The 15,874-nt window shown below is 45.3% G+C and overlaps 1 long non-coding RNA gene across 2 annotated transcripts in view; it reads right to left on the bottom strand.

Moving 5' to 3' along the window:
* LOC125740118 (uncharacterized) overlaps positions 1–15,657 on the bottom strand; it is a 353,638-nt gene extending 337,981 nt beyond the window's left edge. For both annotated transcript variants that reach the window (XR_007397449.1, XR_007397448.1), the window contains exon 1: positions 15,539–15,657. This is a non-coding gene — a long non-coding RNA (uncharacterized LOC125740118). The remainder of the gene's footprint in view (positions 1–15,538) is intronic.
* Between the last annotated feature and the right edge of the window lie 217 nt (positions 15,658–15,874).

Raw genomic sequence — 15,874 nt, 5'->3', positions numbered from 1 at the left:
AATACCATCCAATGGTTCTAAAACCTCTAATTTTCCAATCCTATCGTGGTTATTAGAGAAAACAAGACCAAGAAGGGCTTCTCCCCTGGTAGGGGTATTAACAAACTGAGTAAATAAACAATCCTGTACTAATTCCACCATCTCCAGTTCCTTCACAGAAGAGCCAGACACTGTGTCCCACTGTATCCCAGGTAAATTAAAATCACCCATAACCACAACATCATTTTTGTTACTCATAATCCTGATATCGTCATATAACATTCTGCTTTCCTCTGCAGCTACATTAGGTGTCTATAACAAACGGCCATTTAGGCCATTTGAGTTTTTAGCATCCAGTTTTACCCATACAGCTTCTGTACTTTTATTTTTATCAGTGAGCTCCCTTACCTGCAAGTTTTCTTTTACATAAACTGCAACACCACCTCCCTTCATGCCTATCCGGTCTCTATGGAACAACGTATAACCATCCATATTATATTCTTCTCCGTCATTGTCACTAACCCATATTTCAGTTATTCCTATAATGTTGTAAGAGTCTGATGAAATTAAAGCCTCTAAATCATGAATTTTGTTTATAATACTCCATCCATCCATTTTCCAAACTGCTTATCCTTGACCAAGGTGGAGACTCGAACCAGGGTCCCAGAAGTGTGAGGCAACAGTGCTAACCAGTGCACCACCATGCCACCCCAATTTCTAATACTCCTAGCATTTAAATACAGACTGCAAGGGGTAGGTCTTTTGCAGTGCCAACTTTTAATATTTATTGGGGCTTTCTGTCTCTCCCCACCTATATTCTTAAATAACCTCCCTGCCGCCCTAGTCCTAGCAGGATGTCATATGTGTACAACGGTGTATGTGACAAATAAACCTCTTGAATCTTGAATCTGTATATGACATCTTACCGAACCCTGCAAACCTCCAGCTGTGGGTAAGGCTGATACACCTTCCTGCCCACTCTGCTATGGGAGAGGGACACTGAAACACATCCTGAGCAGCTGTCTGAAGGTCCTAGGGGAGGTTCTCTACTGGTGGCGCCATGACCTGGTGCTGAAGGCAGCTGCTGAGGGTGTCTCCTCAGCCATAAAAATAAGCCGCCCCACTGTCCCCCAGGAAGCAGATAACATTTGTCAAGGCAGGAGAGCTGAAACCACAATCTAGAGCCACTGCAGGTCTACCTTCTACTGCACAGGACGGGCAGATAATGGTAGATCTAAGCAAGCAACTTAAGGTTCCAGCACATATCACAGCAACATCATTGTGACCAGACATTGTCATTCTGTCAGAAGCTTCAAAACAGCTTGGCCTGATAGAACTGACTGTGTCCTGGGAAGATCGTATCGAGGAGGCTTTTGAGAGGAAGCTGACCAATTACCAGGGGCTTCTGGAGGTTTGCCGGAGACAGGGGTGGTGAGCACACTGCCCTCTAGTGGAAGTCGGCTGCAGAGGCTTCACCAGCCGCCTCTCTACAGAATCTACACCCTGCTGGGCATGAGCGGGCTGCTCAGAAGGGCAGGCATCAGGACTGCAGTGCAGGCACAAGCCGCACAGCCCCCCTCCCCTGCGCCTGCTCTTACCTGTGGGGTTTATGCTGCATACAGACCATCAGGCTCTGACTACATTATGCACCACGAAAGGAGCCGACAGCAGGAATGCGCTTTGTAAGATGGTCCTCCTGACTGCTGTGCTTTAATTATGATGCTGTCTGTCATCCTGGGTCCCAGAGCGATATGGCTGACTGCCTCTCCTGACTTCCACTGCCTGCTACTGCTACACTTAACAGGACTTTGAACCTGAACTGATTTCACTACTTTCAGCCGCACAGGCTGTGGTTTCACTTGATGAATTTGAATGTGCTTCCTCTTCATGCCCTGAACTATCTGCACTGCGCACTTCGATTGGACAATGATGGCCTGCCTCAGTGAAAGTGGAGAATCCCCCCCGCCAAACCCTATTATAAAATGCACAACAGAGTTAAGGACAGTTTACTGTTTCAAGGGTCTCGCTTAGTGGTGCCAATTACTTGAAAACTGTGACACTCCTCTCACATCTCAGTGGTACCTGACCCGTCTCCAGAGCTCAGCTCAACAGACTCAGTTCCGGATGGCACTGAGCCCGTGAGCGGAAACGCCCTCCAGGAGGCGCCGAAAACAAAATGCACCCTGTCTGGGAGCACAAGCCTCCAGATTGGTTAAAAGACTATAAAACTTGTATGCAGCGATGCATAATTTTGGCAAGCATATGTGCTCAAGCAACTGTTATCTTGACCATCCATCCATCCATTGTCCAAACCGCTTATCCTACTGGGTCGCAGGGGGTCCGGAGCCTATCCCGGAAGCAACGAGGCAGGGAACAACCCAGGATGGGGGGCCAGCCCATCGCAGGGCACACTCACACACCATTCACTCACTCACGCACACCTATGGGCAATTTAGTAACTCCAATTAGCCTCAGCGTGTCTTTGGACTGTAGGGGGGAAACTGGAGTAACTGGAGGAAACCCCACAACGACATGGGGAGAACATGCAAACTCCACACACATGTGACCCAGGCGGAGACTCGAACCCGGGTCCCAGAGGTGTGAGGCAACAGTGCCAAGCACTGCACCACCATGCCGCCCCCAGAAACGAACTTGAACGATAGAAAGACATTTGTTCACTCACTTTCAGCCATCGCTTCTCGCTACACTCAGAATCAAAGAGAGTGGTGGAGTGAGAACTGTACGTCATTAACATAGTTCACTTTGGTTGGTTGAGCGCTGTTTCTTTAAGGTAACCATTAAGTGGACTAGCAAATAGTGCGCATTGGCTGAGGAGAAAAATTAGGAAGAGCATAGAGCCGCAATAGACAGATAGAATGTAATCTATATAGATGATTCTACGATCTCTGCTTTGGCAGATCGTCAACCCATACTATAGATCATGTTCACGATCTCATATCGTCATATCGCCCATGCCTATCTGAGCAGCACCTTTGACACAGAGCAGGCGAGAGGGCAGAAGCAGCGCAACGGGCTAAAATGTCGGGGGCATTAATTCTTAAACACAATTAACACAATTTGCCAATATTGAGGTAAGAAAAAAAATACTTAATTTCTAACCCATTCTATATCAATAAACTGCCCAAAATACTGAATAAAATGCTCTTTGTTTTGCCTCACTGACTGCCTTCCTGTTAATGGCCTTTTATACCTGCGTTTTGTCTCCTGGATCCTGTTCTGGTTTGTGTCGGTTTCATTATACCCATCTCTGCACTTTCATCCTCTCTAATCATTACAGTGTCATTTTCATTTTTAAAATGTTTACCGTCTTGTGATATCTTGGTCCAAGGTCCACAGTCGACTGATCCAGAGGGAGATACACTTATCACATGTTGAGTATAAACCCCCATCCATGTTTGATAACCACTTTATACAGTTCAGGGAGCCTATTCCAGGAAGCACAGGGCACTGGATTATATTTACTGATATAACTGCAATATGGAGAATGTTAGTCAGAGTAAGAAAACACCACATGCTGCCATATTTTATTAATTCATTTGTTTTTCAAATTCTCACTCAGTGAAATACATTAATGATGTAACAACTCCAGCATGATCCCCATTAATGCAATTATTGTTAATTATTCTTACAGATATCTTTCATGACAAAAGCAAGACAGCTGATTAATTTATCCTGCTTTTAGTATCTAAGAAGCATTAATCAGCTGACAGAAGGAATAATTGTGAACAATATGCTAACTAAACCCATTATTATTATTTAAAACAACAAACACAGAGGGAGAGTCAGCTTGGGGTCTCGCAGAGCTTGTTTTTATTTTGACCTGTTAATGGCCAAAAGGCATCATTTATAAGAAATCTGTACAGCTGTGTTTTTAATTGTATTTTTTTTTATATGTCCATTATTTCCACTTTTCACATAAAATGAGTAACTGCAGGGGTAGCAGTACAAACACCAGGACTTGTCATTGTATCCAAGCCAGCTGTCGTCACCCCCCTGCTGATCCCTTTATATGTCACAGTTATACCGGTCCCAGTACCACTCCACCTCCCAGTAGCAGCACCCAGTCAGACCCTCTGTACACAGCACATAGAGGCGTGAGTCAAACCTCTGCTGGTGATCAGGATATGACTGTGTCTCTCTTTTCCATGTCACCACTCTGTTCCCCTCAGACAGATGAAGTTCTTCGTTTGCTGTGTTGGGGTCCAGAGTGAGCCGACAGGAATCTGATGGAGGAGAAGATCAGAAGGTGATGGTTCACTCACTTTGTATTATCATTATGCAGGACAATAAAATGCATTTTTAACAAACTGCAAATCATGGTAAGTAACACATAATGCAGATTTTTTTGGATTCTGTAATGTAGAAAAAACATGAATCATGTGATCTGGGTTTTGCAGCCTGTAGAATTTAGAGCTCACAGGTTTTCATAAAGATTTAGTCTTATTGGAAACAGAAACTGACTTGGTCACACCAACATGAGGCTGACTGTACTGCACACTCTCTCTGCATGGTGTATAATAACAAGAACAGACTGAAAAATGTTTTTATTTATCAACCTGTATGATGGATCGCTGCCATTTTCTTTTCGCAAACATTCTCCAGTTGATCCTTCAGCTCAGAAACCACCTTCCTCATGTTCTCAAAAGAGCAGCGTGGACTGACGGAGATTCTGGGTCCAAATCCAGCTTCAGGGGTGACAGGAAGACCCTGGTACCTCTACAGACACACAGTCTGATTAAACCGCTTCATCAAAACAAATGTGTATGGCATCTAATTAACAGGACCATTAACATCTGACCAGTGACAGACTAGCTGAAATACAAATGAGAACATGCATCCATTTGAATGCTCTGGTTTTCTATTCGGCCAAGGTAGCTGTTCTGTTACCTGGAGGAAATGGATGTGACCCTCTGTGTGTGAAAGCTGCTCCAGCTCAGAGTGTCTCCTCTTCAGTTCATCAATCCCCTGCTTCAGTCTCTCCATGTCTCCTTCAGCCTGACTCACTACAGCCTTCTCCTGATCTCTGATCAGCTTTGTCACCTCAGATCGTCTTCTCTCAATGGAGCGGATCACTTTACTGCCCCTTCAGTGATACACATTGATGTCACTGGTCCTCCGTATAACAGGAGAGGGTGAGGCAGCCCTGGATTACTGTCCCATGCATTTGGTAACAGAATGTACTTGAGACCAGCTAAGCGTGAGAGATATTTAGTTTTCAGTGGATGTTGCTTTAGGATATTAAGCCACTTTACGCTTCCCGCGAGTTTCAGCGTGTAATGTATTAAAATCATTCAGCACTGATTCGCAATAGAAAATGTAATAATTTAAAACCGCCCGTAATCCTGCACAAACAAAAAAGTCTTGGAAATAGAAAGAGGGATCTGTGTAAAGCAGCTCTAAGACGGCGACGGTGAATAATAAATCGTGATTAAGATAATGCATTTTATGATTTAAGTATGTTAATGATTTAAGTGTCACTGCAGTATCGCGATTTATATGTACAAATATAACGCATAATGTGCCTATATGACAGAATTAGGTGGCGGCGGGAGTTTGTCCCCTTTCTCTTATTGTTACTTGTGACACGGATAATATCCCCAAAAATCCTACGCCGTGTCACGAGTCCGTGTCTATTTCTGGTTAAACCGCTCCCACGTTTGGTATGAAGGTGATTATTTCCTGCTGTCAGTAAATAAAAGTGAAAGTATTTTAAAACTGGAGTCTCCGTTTTGTCAAGAAACACGGATAAGATTCTGGAATAAAATAAAGACATTTTGTATTGCAAGGTAAGCTTATATTTAAAAGATACAATTAATAATAAAATAAGCATGTATGACACACTTATAAGGGGCGGCATGGTGGTGCAGTGGTTAGCACTGTTGCCTCACACCTCTGGGACCCGGGTTCGAGTCTCCACCTGGGTCACATGTGTGTGGAGTTTGCATGTTCTCCCCATGTCGTCGTGGGGTTTCCTCCGGGTACTCCGGTTTCCCCCCACAGTCCAAAAACATGCTGAGGCTAATTGGAGTCGCTAAATTGCCCATAGGTGTGCATGTGTGAGTGACTGGTGTGTGAGTGTGCCCTGCGATGGGCTGGCCCCCCATCCTGGGTTGTTCCCTGCCTCGTGCCCATTGCTTCCGGGATAGGCTCCGGACCCCATTTTTTTTTGGAAAAATGGATGGATTATATACAGTGGCGGCGCCGGTGATTTAATGTTACAGGTACTATGGGAAAGCTAGATTATTACAGGTGTGATCGGGAGCTGAGAGGGCTGAGAGTCTGTCCCCATGACTGGTTTGAAAAGCACTGCACTCAGCCCCTTTCGGCAGATTTTGGATCTCTCTCAGATATTTTCTTTGTGTTGGGATATTAATGAGTTCAGTTTCCAATAATTTGCAAAATGTGCTACAAAGAGCCATATTATGTTCATGGCCATAAGGAGTCATTTACTGTCACACTAACAAAACACAATGATGAATTAAGACTTTAGAAGCAGGTCTGCAGTATTGCGGTTACTGGAGTTACTGTTGTATGTACGTTATATGAACACATAATATGGCAAACAGGGCTGACTGTGATCCGTGTGGTCGTGTGTTTTGGGCTTGATTTCGCCATCTTACTTTGACAGTTGGATTATTTTGGGCTTATTTTCAGCGGTGAGGTTGCTTGATTGTCTCATGAGATGATAAAACTGGTGTCTGATCGGCAAATTTCTCAAACGAATTCCTCGGCAGGTACGGGTGTTCAAGCCTGTATTATAGCTACGTGCCTGACTATAGAATGTACCTATCAGCTATGTAGGATAATTATATAAATAAATTCTAACTTGTAGCTCACGCAGATCACTGTGTATTTTGGACAAAAAAGTACGATTCAGATAGGCCAATAAAAACAGCGAACCTCAACCCCAAAGCCCAAAATATTATTTTGTGTTTTTTTCTCTCAGCAAGACAGTTAAAACAACATAGATTCGTTTAGCAGAGGTCTTTGTCTAATCTAAAAGTAAAATTTATTGTAAGGCAGGTTTTGATAATGTGTGGGCTTATGTGTGAGAGTAAAAGATCAAGACAGAAAATACAGTAGAAATTCCAGGTCTCACACCTTTATTTTTATACTTGTACATAAATTAATAGAAGCAGCATTAAAAATACACTCACAATGATCTGAAGTGAAATAATGGCTTTGATGTTAAAGTATCAAATGTTAACTTTACTTCCTGCAATCACCAAAATTCAGTGGGTGGGTGATTTTTAATTGGGTCATTGGAAAGGAGCAGTCAGGACCTCAGAAGGGAGGCACTTTAAATTCAGTCATTCAGGCTAAATGGCAGGACACCCCCCATCCCCCATGTACCTGTTGGCTACCTACTTGTAGCTGAATCTCTGACTCTCGGTTGTATGAAACTCTTGTAGCTCTTCCTTGTTGTCAGTTTTGGTGTCATGGTGAATGTTCATTACAGCAAACCCAGGGTGTCGGCTGTCTGAGGTACTTGCTGAGCTTGTCTGTGCAGATTATTGGAATGACATCATTTATTATTGTGTGGAACATGAAAGGTCGACCTACAGGCCATATTAACTACTGAATATATATATATATATATATATATATATATATATATATATATATATATATATATATATATATATATATATATAAAATATAACATGTCATGGGTTGGTACGTCTTCCTCCACTATGGAAAATTACTGATCATCCAATCCAATCATCTCCATTATTTCAGTACTTGTTTCTTTAGCTCTAGTGCTGCTAACTTTGAATACTGATAAAGCTTAAATATCAGTCAGCAGTATTGGTAATTTAACCAGCACACTGGCGGATTAAGAAATCACAGGCCCCTGGGCACAAACCTTCCAACTTCTCATTGTCCACAGCCCAAGATTTGCTGGCGCCATTGAAATCGATGTTTGGCATTGGCACGAGTGACCAAAGGTTTGGCTACAACAGCCTGACCAGGAATATTGATTATGTGGAGCTCCCGATGAACAGTTTTGCTGGAAACAGGAGAGTTGAGGTTCACATTTAATTCTGCAGTGAGCTGGGTAGCTGTGGTTTCATGTTTTATGGATACAATCTGGGTTAGTGCCTGGACGTCCCTATCAGACAGCTTCCACTTGCGTCTATAGTTACACCTGTTGGATGTGGTCCATCCTTCATGGTGGTATGCTTACATTACCCTGGATACCGTGGCTCTTAATACACCACAAAGACTCGCTGTTCTGGTCACAGGTGCGCCAGCGAGACTCACACTAACAATATGCTCTCTGGAAGCTACAGGAACAAGGCAGGGAATAACACAGGATGAGGCACCAACTCATCACGGAGTTCTCATAATTATTCTTATACAAGATAATCACCTATGTCATAAAATCCCTGTAATTCAGCCCTCGATTACTTTAGTGAGTGTAATACTACATATGAAACGTGTCAGAGTGACAGAATGGAGACCCCATGTGTAAATTAACTGTAAAGTGTTGAGTACTAGCATGCCCATCTGTGTGTGTTTGTGTGTGTGTGTGTGTGTGGGGGGGGGGGGGGGGGGGGGGCAGCCGAGACCGACATAAACAAAGTATTACAAACCATAGTGCTGCTACTGCTTGGTCATTGTGATGTAGATGTAACTATAATGAAGAATAATAACTAACCGGCCGCTGACAATCTACAGTGTGACCTTTCTAGACCAGCCAGTGCAAAGCAGTAATGTGGCCATGCAGGTTACATTAGCCTGAGCTATGTGATCAAATGTCTAAGAGAGGATTTATATAAATTAATAGAAGCAGCATGAAAACTACACTCACAATGATCTGAAGTGAAATAATGGCTTTGATGTTAAAGTATCAAATGTTAACTTCACTTCATTCAATCAACAAAATTCAATAGCTGGGTGATTTTTAATTGGGTGATTGGAAAGGAGCAGTCAGGACCTCAGAAGGGAGGCACTTTAAATTCAGTCATTCAGGCTAAATGGCAGGACACCCCCCCATCCCCCATGTACTTGTAGCTGAATCTCTGACTCTCGGTTGTATGAAACTCCTGTAGCTCTTCCTTACTGTCAGTTTTGATGTCATGGTGAATGTTCTTTCCATCAAACCCAGGGTGTCGGCTGTCTGAGAGACTTGCTGAGCTTGTCTGTGCAGATTATTGGAATGATGTTACATCATTTATTATTGTGTGGAACATGAAAGGTCGACCAACAGGCCAGATTTACTGCTGAATTATAAACATGTCATAGGTTGATAGTAGTTGTTTCTTTAGCTGTGGTGCTACTAACTTTAACCAGTACATTGGCAGATTAAGAAATTATGGGCCCCTGGGCACAAACCTTTCAAACTCCCTCCCGTCCCTCTGCCATATACGTTCTGCCACTTGTTCCTGTCATGCCCTGCTCGTCGGCTCCTCCTGTGTGCAACGCCCCCTGCCTACCCACGTGTGTTTCCCGGATTGTACCCAGCTGTGTCTGATTATTTTCAATCAGTCCTGAGTATTTCAGTCCGTGTCTTACCCGAGTCCTGTGTCCGTCATTGATGTTCATTGATGTTTGTGTGCGTGAGATCCCCGTATTCCCGATTAAACCCCGTTCGTCCCGTATCCTGCCTGCCTGCTTCCTCCTTCCGCACAATCGCCGCTCTCCGCCGCGCTCGCGCACCACGTCCCGTGACAGTTCCCCCTGGACTGTCCAGCGAACCAGAAGATTTTATCTGCTGCTTCAGTGTGGAACATGTTAATACGTGTAGATTAATAAAAAGACCTCGACATCTTCTTCTCCTCCTTTTTCTTCCACAGTCAGCCAGTCCTTTTACACTAGATACAAGAAATAGATCATCCATCCTATCAGAAATGCTCACAAGTAATGAAGTAAACAAATATATAAACAAATAAATCTATAAACAGGAATAAAAAGCAACAACAGGAACTAAGATTGTGACAATAATACTAAACCTTTCATATTGGAATCTTATTTTTAGGTCAGACTATTTCATATTAAAGCTCGCTGTAAGCAAGCCTGTTTGCATCGTGAGTTATATGACATATAAAAGTACACGAAGGCAGAGCAGAAGGTTAAACAACTGAAGATTTAATGTGAATTATATGAATTATGTTTAAATAATGAGGATTGTTCTTCTGACTGTCCACAGTGTCCTGATGGAGAGAGCAGGCTCACCTGTACCCAGCTGTGTTTCCATGAAGAGTGACAGGTCAATGGACCCCAAAATCTACTTCAGAGAGGGACGTTTTCCTACAGATCAAAGGTAAATATACATGGAAACAAACACAAGACACCCCCCTGCAGACACGCTTCTGTCACACATCACTCCTATCACTCTTCCCCACCCACTCCTCCCTGCCTGTATCCTCTTCACTTTTTTATTGCACTCTCCATTACTTTGGACAGTTGACCCCAAGTATCTAATCTCATCCACCTTTAATGTGACCCTGTCCACATTATATGGATTATATTTATATAATGAGGTTTTTTCCTCTCGCTGTCCACAGTGTCCTGATGGAGAGAGCAGGCTCACCTGTACCCAGCTGTGTTTCCATGAAGAGTGACTGGTCAAAGGACCCCATAATCAACTTCAGAGAGAAACCTTTTCCTACAGATCAAAGGTAAATATACATGGAAACAAACACAAGACACCCCCCTGCAGTTACACTTCTGTCACACATCACTCCTATCACTCTTCCCCACCCACTCCTCCCTGCCTGTATCCTCTTCACTTTTTTATTGCACTCTCCATTACTTTGGACAGTTCACCCCAAGGAACTAATCTCATCCACCTTCACTGCTCCTATTTCTGGTCACCGCTCCATTCCTCCACCCTCCCTCTCATTTACGCACATGCGCTTCATCTTGCTCCTATTGACTCTCATTCCCCTTCTCATGATTGCATCCCTCCACCTCTCCAGGCTCGTCTCAATCTGCTCCCTCCTCTCACTACAGATCACAATGTTATTTGTGAACATCATAGTCATGAGTTGTGGGTAAGAATGGGCAGACTGGCAGGCAGGAGACAGGGAAGGATGAAGCAGGCAGGTAAAAGGCGGGGAAAACTGGGGATTTATTGGGGAGACCGGGTACACGAGACATCTCAACGCTACTAACATCAATGACGGACGTCAGACAGGGCAAGACGTGGACTGATATAGAAAAAACAGGGCAAAACAACAAGGCACAGCTGGGCATGATTGGGGAAGCACAGACAGGAACAAGATCAGTACCGGGGCACAGGGAACAGAACCGGCACAGGAAGTAGGACAGGACCTGACAAAGGACAGGAAACACCGACAGACAGATCAAGAAAGGAGACACGGAGGGAACAGGCAGAATGAAAGGGCCAGGAGTTAACAGAGGGAACACAGGGGGATGAGGAGCAGAGACTGGAGGAACAGAGGGACAAGGAGGAAACAGGAGGAACAGAGAGACGGGAAAGGCCGGGGGAGAAAGGGGAGCCCTAGGAAGCCATAGTGGGCGACAGGCAGCAGCCAGAGGGGCCGCAGGCGACCAGGAGGCTGGAGCATGAGGGGACCTCGGAGGGGCTGAGGAGGCAGGGCGAGGGACAGGCAAAGGGGATGAGGAGGGAGTCAGAGGGGGCACCAGGGGAGGTGATGGAGCTGAAGGGAACACCAGTGAAGGCTAGGAGGGAGGGGGACCCGCAGATGACCGACGAGGCGTCGGAGGCGGCGCAACGATGCGTCAGAGGGGGACCTGCAGGTGACCGCCGACCCGGAGCCCTAGGACCAGTAGGCGTCCCCCGAACCCTAACCCTGCGCCTGTGACCTCTCCCCTTCCGGGACTCAGACATGTGAGGGTTAGGTTGGGGACGACATCATTTGGGCGAGGGAAGCGGAGTTACTAGGGAGGTCCCCGAGGGGTCCCATTCGAGCTCTTCTTGCTCCAAGGAGGGAGGAGCAATAGTTGGATTGTCCAGGACCTCCTCAGGGACTGGAGCCACAGGGGTTGCAATCACAGACACGGGCAGAGGCTGAGGGATCTCGGACGTAGCAGCAGGGGCTGCAGGCGGCGGAGGCAGAGGGGCCTCGGGCGTAGCTGCAAGCGGAGGCAGAGATGGATGCAGCGCCTCGGGCGAACCTGAAGACAGGCAGGTCATGCGCAGGCGGGACAGGCGGGACAGGCGTTGGCAGGAAAGGAGGAACAGGCGCCGTACTGACAGGCGCTGCCCCTTTAAAAGTCCTGGGAATACGCAGAATAGCGTCCCTTATAGCGCTGGTCCCTTTGATAGCCAGCCGCGCCACCCGGAAGTGATACCGCTTAAAGGTCGGCGGTAGCTCAGCGGCGGCTAGGCGCGTTCCAAGGAAACGGCGGTGATGACTTCCAGATTGATCGGGGAGATCACCGGCAGGGAGAAAAGTGGGGACGAGTGCGCATGCCCCCAAGAAGGTCGTCGGGGCGATCACCGGCTTTCTCCTCCTCTTCCTTCGGTTCACGGTGGTGGCGGGCGTCTGCGCCATGTCCGACGGGACGGACGGCTGGGGGACAGCCTCCGCAACGCGCGGTGCGACCAGCTCGAACCTCCGTTCTGTTATCCGCTGGATCAGTTTGTGCACACCTCTCCTAGTCAGTGCATACCCTCAGGTGGGGACATCTCTATCAAGAGATCGCCGCTCTTGCTGGCCAAATCCAGCGCTACCGGGTCCTCCTGGACTTCGGGCTGATTTAGCCAGTAAAACAACTCTTGCAGCAGACCGAGATGCCGGTCCTCGGTCTGCTGCAGGGTTTATTCTTTCCGGTCCGTAATTCTGTCATGAGCTACGGGTAAGGACTGGCAGGAAGGAGGCAGGCAAAAGGCGGGGAAACCTGGGGATTTATTGGGGAGACCGGGTACACAGGACATCACAACGCGACTAACATCAATAACGGACATCAGACAGGGCAAGACATGGACTGATATAGAAAAGACAGGGCAAAACAACAGGGCACAGCTGGGCATGATTGGGGAAGCACACGTTAATAATCAGGGGGCGTGGCACACACGAGGATCGGCCGAGCCGGGCATGACAATCATAGTCCGTGGGGTCTCCTGTCTGATCGCATTCCTCAGCCTGTCCATCACCATTACAAACAAGACAGGGCTAAGAGCCGATCTTTGGTGTAATCCCCCCTGTCTGCAGCTGCACGCTCTCCCTCTATCACATGGGTTTCCTCCTGCTGTCCAAAAACACGTATTTAGGCTACTTTCTAAATTCCCCTTGACATATGACAACCTCTGTGTGTCTGTGCCCTGTGATGGACTAGACTCCTCCCCCCCCCCAGGGTGAACCCGTATCCTAGGCCTTCTGCTGTCTAAAATAGACCTCCCCATCCCACCCCCAAACTGGGATAAGTGGCTGGAGGATGGATGGATTAATGGATGGATATTTGTGTTTTATTCACAGTGACCGAGTGAAAAGATGTAATTCACATCCACATAAAGGAGACTTATCATCCATCTTCAAGGTGCATTTATTACTGAAGTATATTTTCTAAAATTTTATCGAAATTGACATACATCATCCACAGATGTACAATAAGTAGTTCATCCTGTCAAAGGAATATTATTTACGACTAATTTACAAGTGAAATTTTGAAATGATATCATGCCAGGAGTGATAATAATTAAACTGTAACTGTTCATTTCAGTTACTGGAGGAAAAAGCTCAAATGTTTCTGAAGGATGAGCTGATGAAATTCAAAAGGTACCTGGATCAGAATGACCCAGAATGCTCTGAGCCTCAGCTGGAGGAGGACAATGACCTGGACAGTGATGGTCAGATGCAGAAGACCTGTGGTAGAGAGGGAGCTCTGAAGATCACACTGTACATCCTGAGGACCCTGGAGCAAAATGATCTCGCTGACATGCTGGAGAAGAGTAAGAGCTGTACCTCATTCAGTGTGTGTTTGATTTGCCACAGAGAAACAGTTTATGAAAAAAAGTGCATTATATTTGAGTTTATCATTTAATTAAGTTGATTTAATTTGACTTAAATGAGTAAAAAATGTTTTTTTGAAAGGCTCTCATTTAATTTCAGGGCATCTTCTGTCGCAGTGTCAGCGCACAATCAAATGTAACCTGAAGCAGAAATTTGAGTGTGTATTTGAAGGGAAAGCTAAGGAAGGACAGCCAACACTTCTCAAAGAGATTTACACAGAACTCTACATAACTGAAGGGGGAGCTGGAGGAGTCAATGATGAACATGAAGTGAGACAGATTGAAACAGCATCCAAGAAAAGGGGAACAGAAGATACTACAGTCAAGTGCAATGATATATTTAAACCCTTACATGGGCGTGTGACACCTATCAGAACTGTACTCACAAAAGGGGTCGCAGGTATCGGGAAAACAGTCTCTGTGCAGAAAGTTATTCTTGACTGGGCAGAAGGAAAAGCAAACCAGGACATTCACTTCATATTTGCTCTTCCTTTCCGGGACCTGAATTTGATTAAGGATGAATACAGTCTGACTGATCTGCTTCACCACTTTGTCCCAGAACTGAAATCAATTGAATCCACTGAGCTGTGTAGGTACAAAGTTTTGTTGATCTTTGATGGTCTGGATGAGTGTCGCCTTCCTCTAGATTTTCAGAGCAATGAGAGCTGCTTTGATGTAACAAAGAAAACATCACTGGATGTGCTGTTGACTAACCTCATCAAGGGGAATCTGCTTCCATCCGCTCTCCTCTGGATAACATCTCGGCCAGCAGCAGCCAATCAGATACCTCCTGAGTGTGTCTACCAGGTGACAGAGATACGAGGATTCAGTGATGCCCAGAAGGAGGAGTATTTCAGGAAGAGATTTAGTGATCAGAGCCTGGCTAGCAGGATTATCACACATGTGAAATCATCAAGGAGCCTCTTCATCATGTGCCACATACCTGTGTTCTGCTGGATTTCAGCCACTATTCTTGAGAATATTTTTAGTGAGTCTGACAGTGGAGAAATTCCAAGGACTCTGACTGAAATGTACACACACTTCCTGATCTTTCAGGCAAGCTTAAAAAATGACAAGTATATGGAAAAACATAAAATCACGCTTAAGGAATGCACTAAATCTGGGAAGAAATTCCTTTTAAAACTTGGTAAACTGGCTTTTCATAACCTTGAGAAAGGCAATCTCATATTTTACAAGCAAGATCTGACAAACAATGGCATTGATGTCACAGAGGCTTCAGTTTACTCTGGAGTGTGTACAGAAGTCTTTAAAGAGGAGTATGGGTTGTACCAGGAGAAGGTGTACTGCTTTGTGCATCTGAGCATCCAGGAGTATCTCGCTGCTTTATATGTGTTTCTGTCAAACTCATCAGCTGACCTGCTGAAGACTGCAGTGGATGAAGCATTAAAGAGCAAGAATGGACACTTGGACCTCTACCTCCGCTTCCTCCTGGGCCTCTCAACAGACTCCAGTAAGAGTCTGTTTAAAAGGCTACTGGGCCAGACAAGAACCAGCTCATATAACAGTAAGAAAACAGCTCAATATATCAAGAAGAAAATTCAGGAGAATTTTTCTGCAGAAAGGACCATCAACCTGTTCCACTGTCTGAATGAACTGGGTGACAATTCTCTAACAGAGGAAGTACAAAGATACCTGAGTTCAGGAAGCCTTTCAGCAGCAGACCTCTCACCTGCACAGTGGTCAGCTCTGGCCTTTGTGTTACTGATGTCAGATAAGGAGCTGGATGTGTTTGATCTGAAGAAATACATCAGATCAGATGAAGGTCTTCAGAGGCTGCTGCCTGTGGTCAAGAAATCTAGGACAGCTCTGTAAGTGATCTTACATACGTCTGTTGCTAAAGAAGTACAGATGTTATTCATGATACTGCTTTTATATCTTATCAGAAAAATTAGAGTGTATTTATATGGA

Source organism: Brienomyrus brachyistius, chromosome 4 (assembly GCF_023856365.1).
Source record: "Brienomyrus brachyistius isolate T26 chromosome 4, BBRACH_0.4, whole genome shotgun sequence".
Classification (NCBI taxonomy): domain Eukaryota; kingdom Metazoa; phylum Chordata; class Actinopteri; order Osteoglossiformes; family Mormyridae; genus Brienomyrus; species Brienomyrus brachyistius.
The sequence above is the reverse complement of the archived record's forward strand: the minus strand, read 5'-3'. Positions and strand labels throughout refer to the sequence as shown.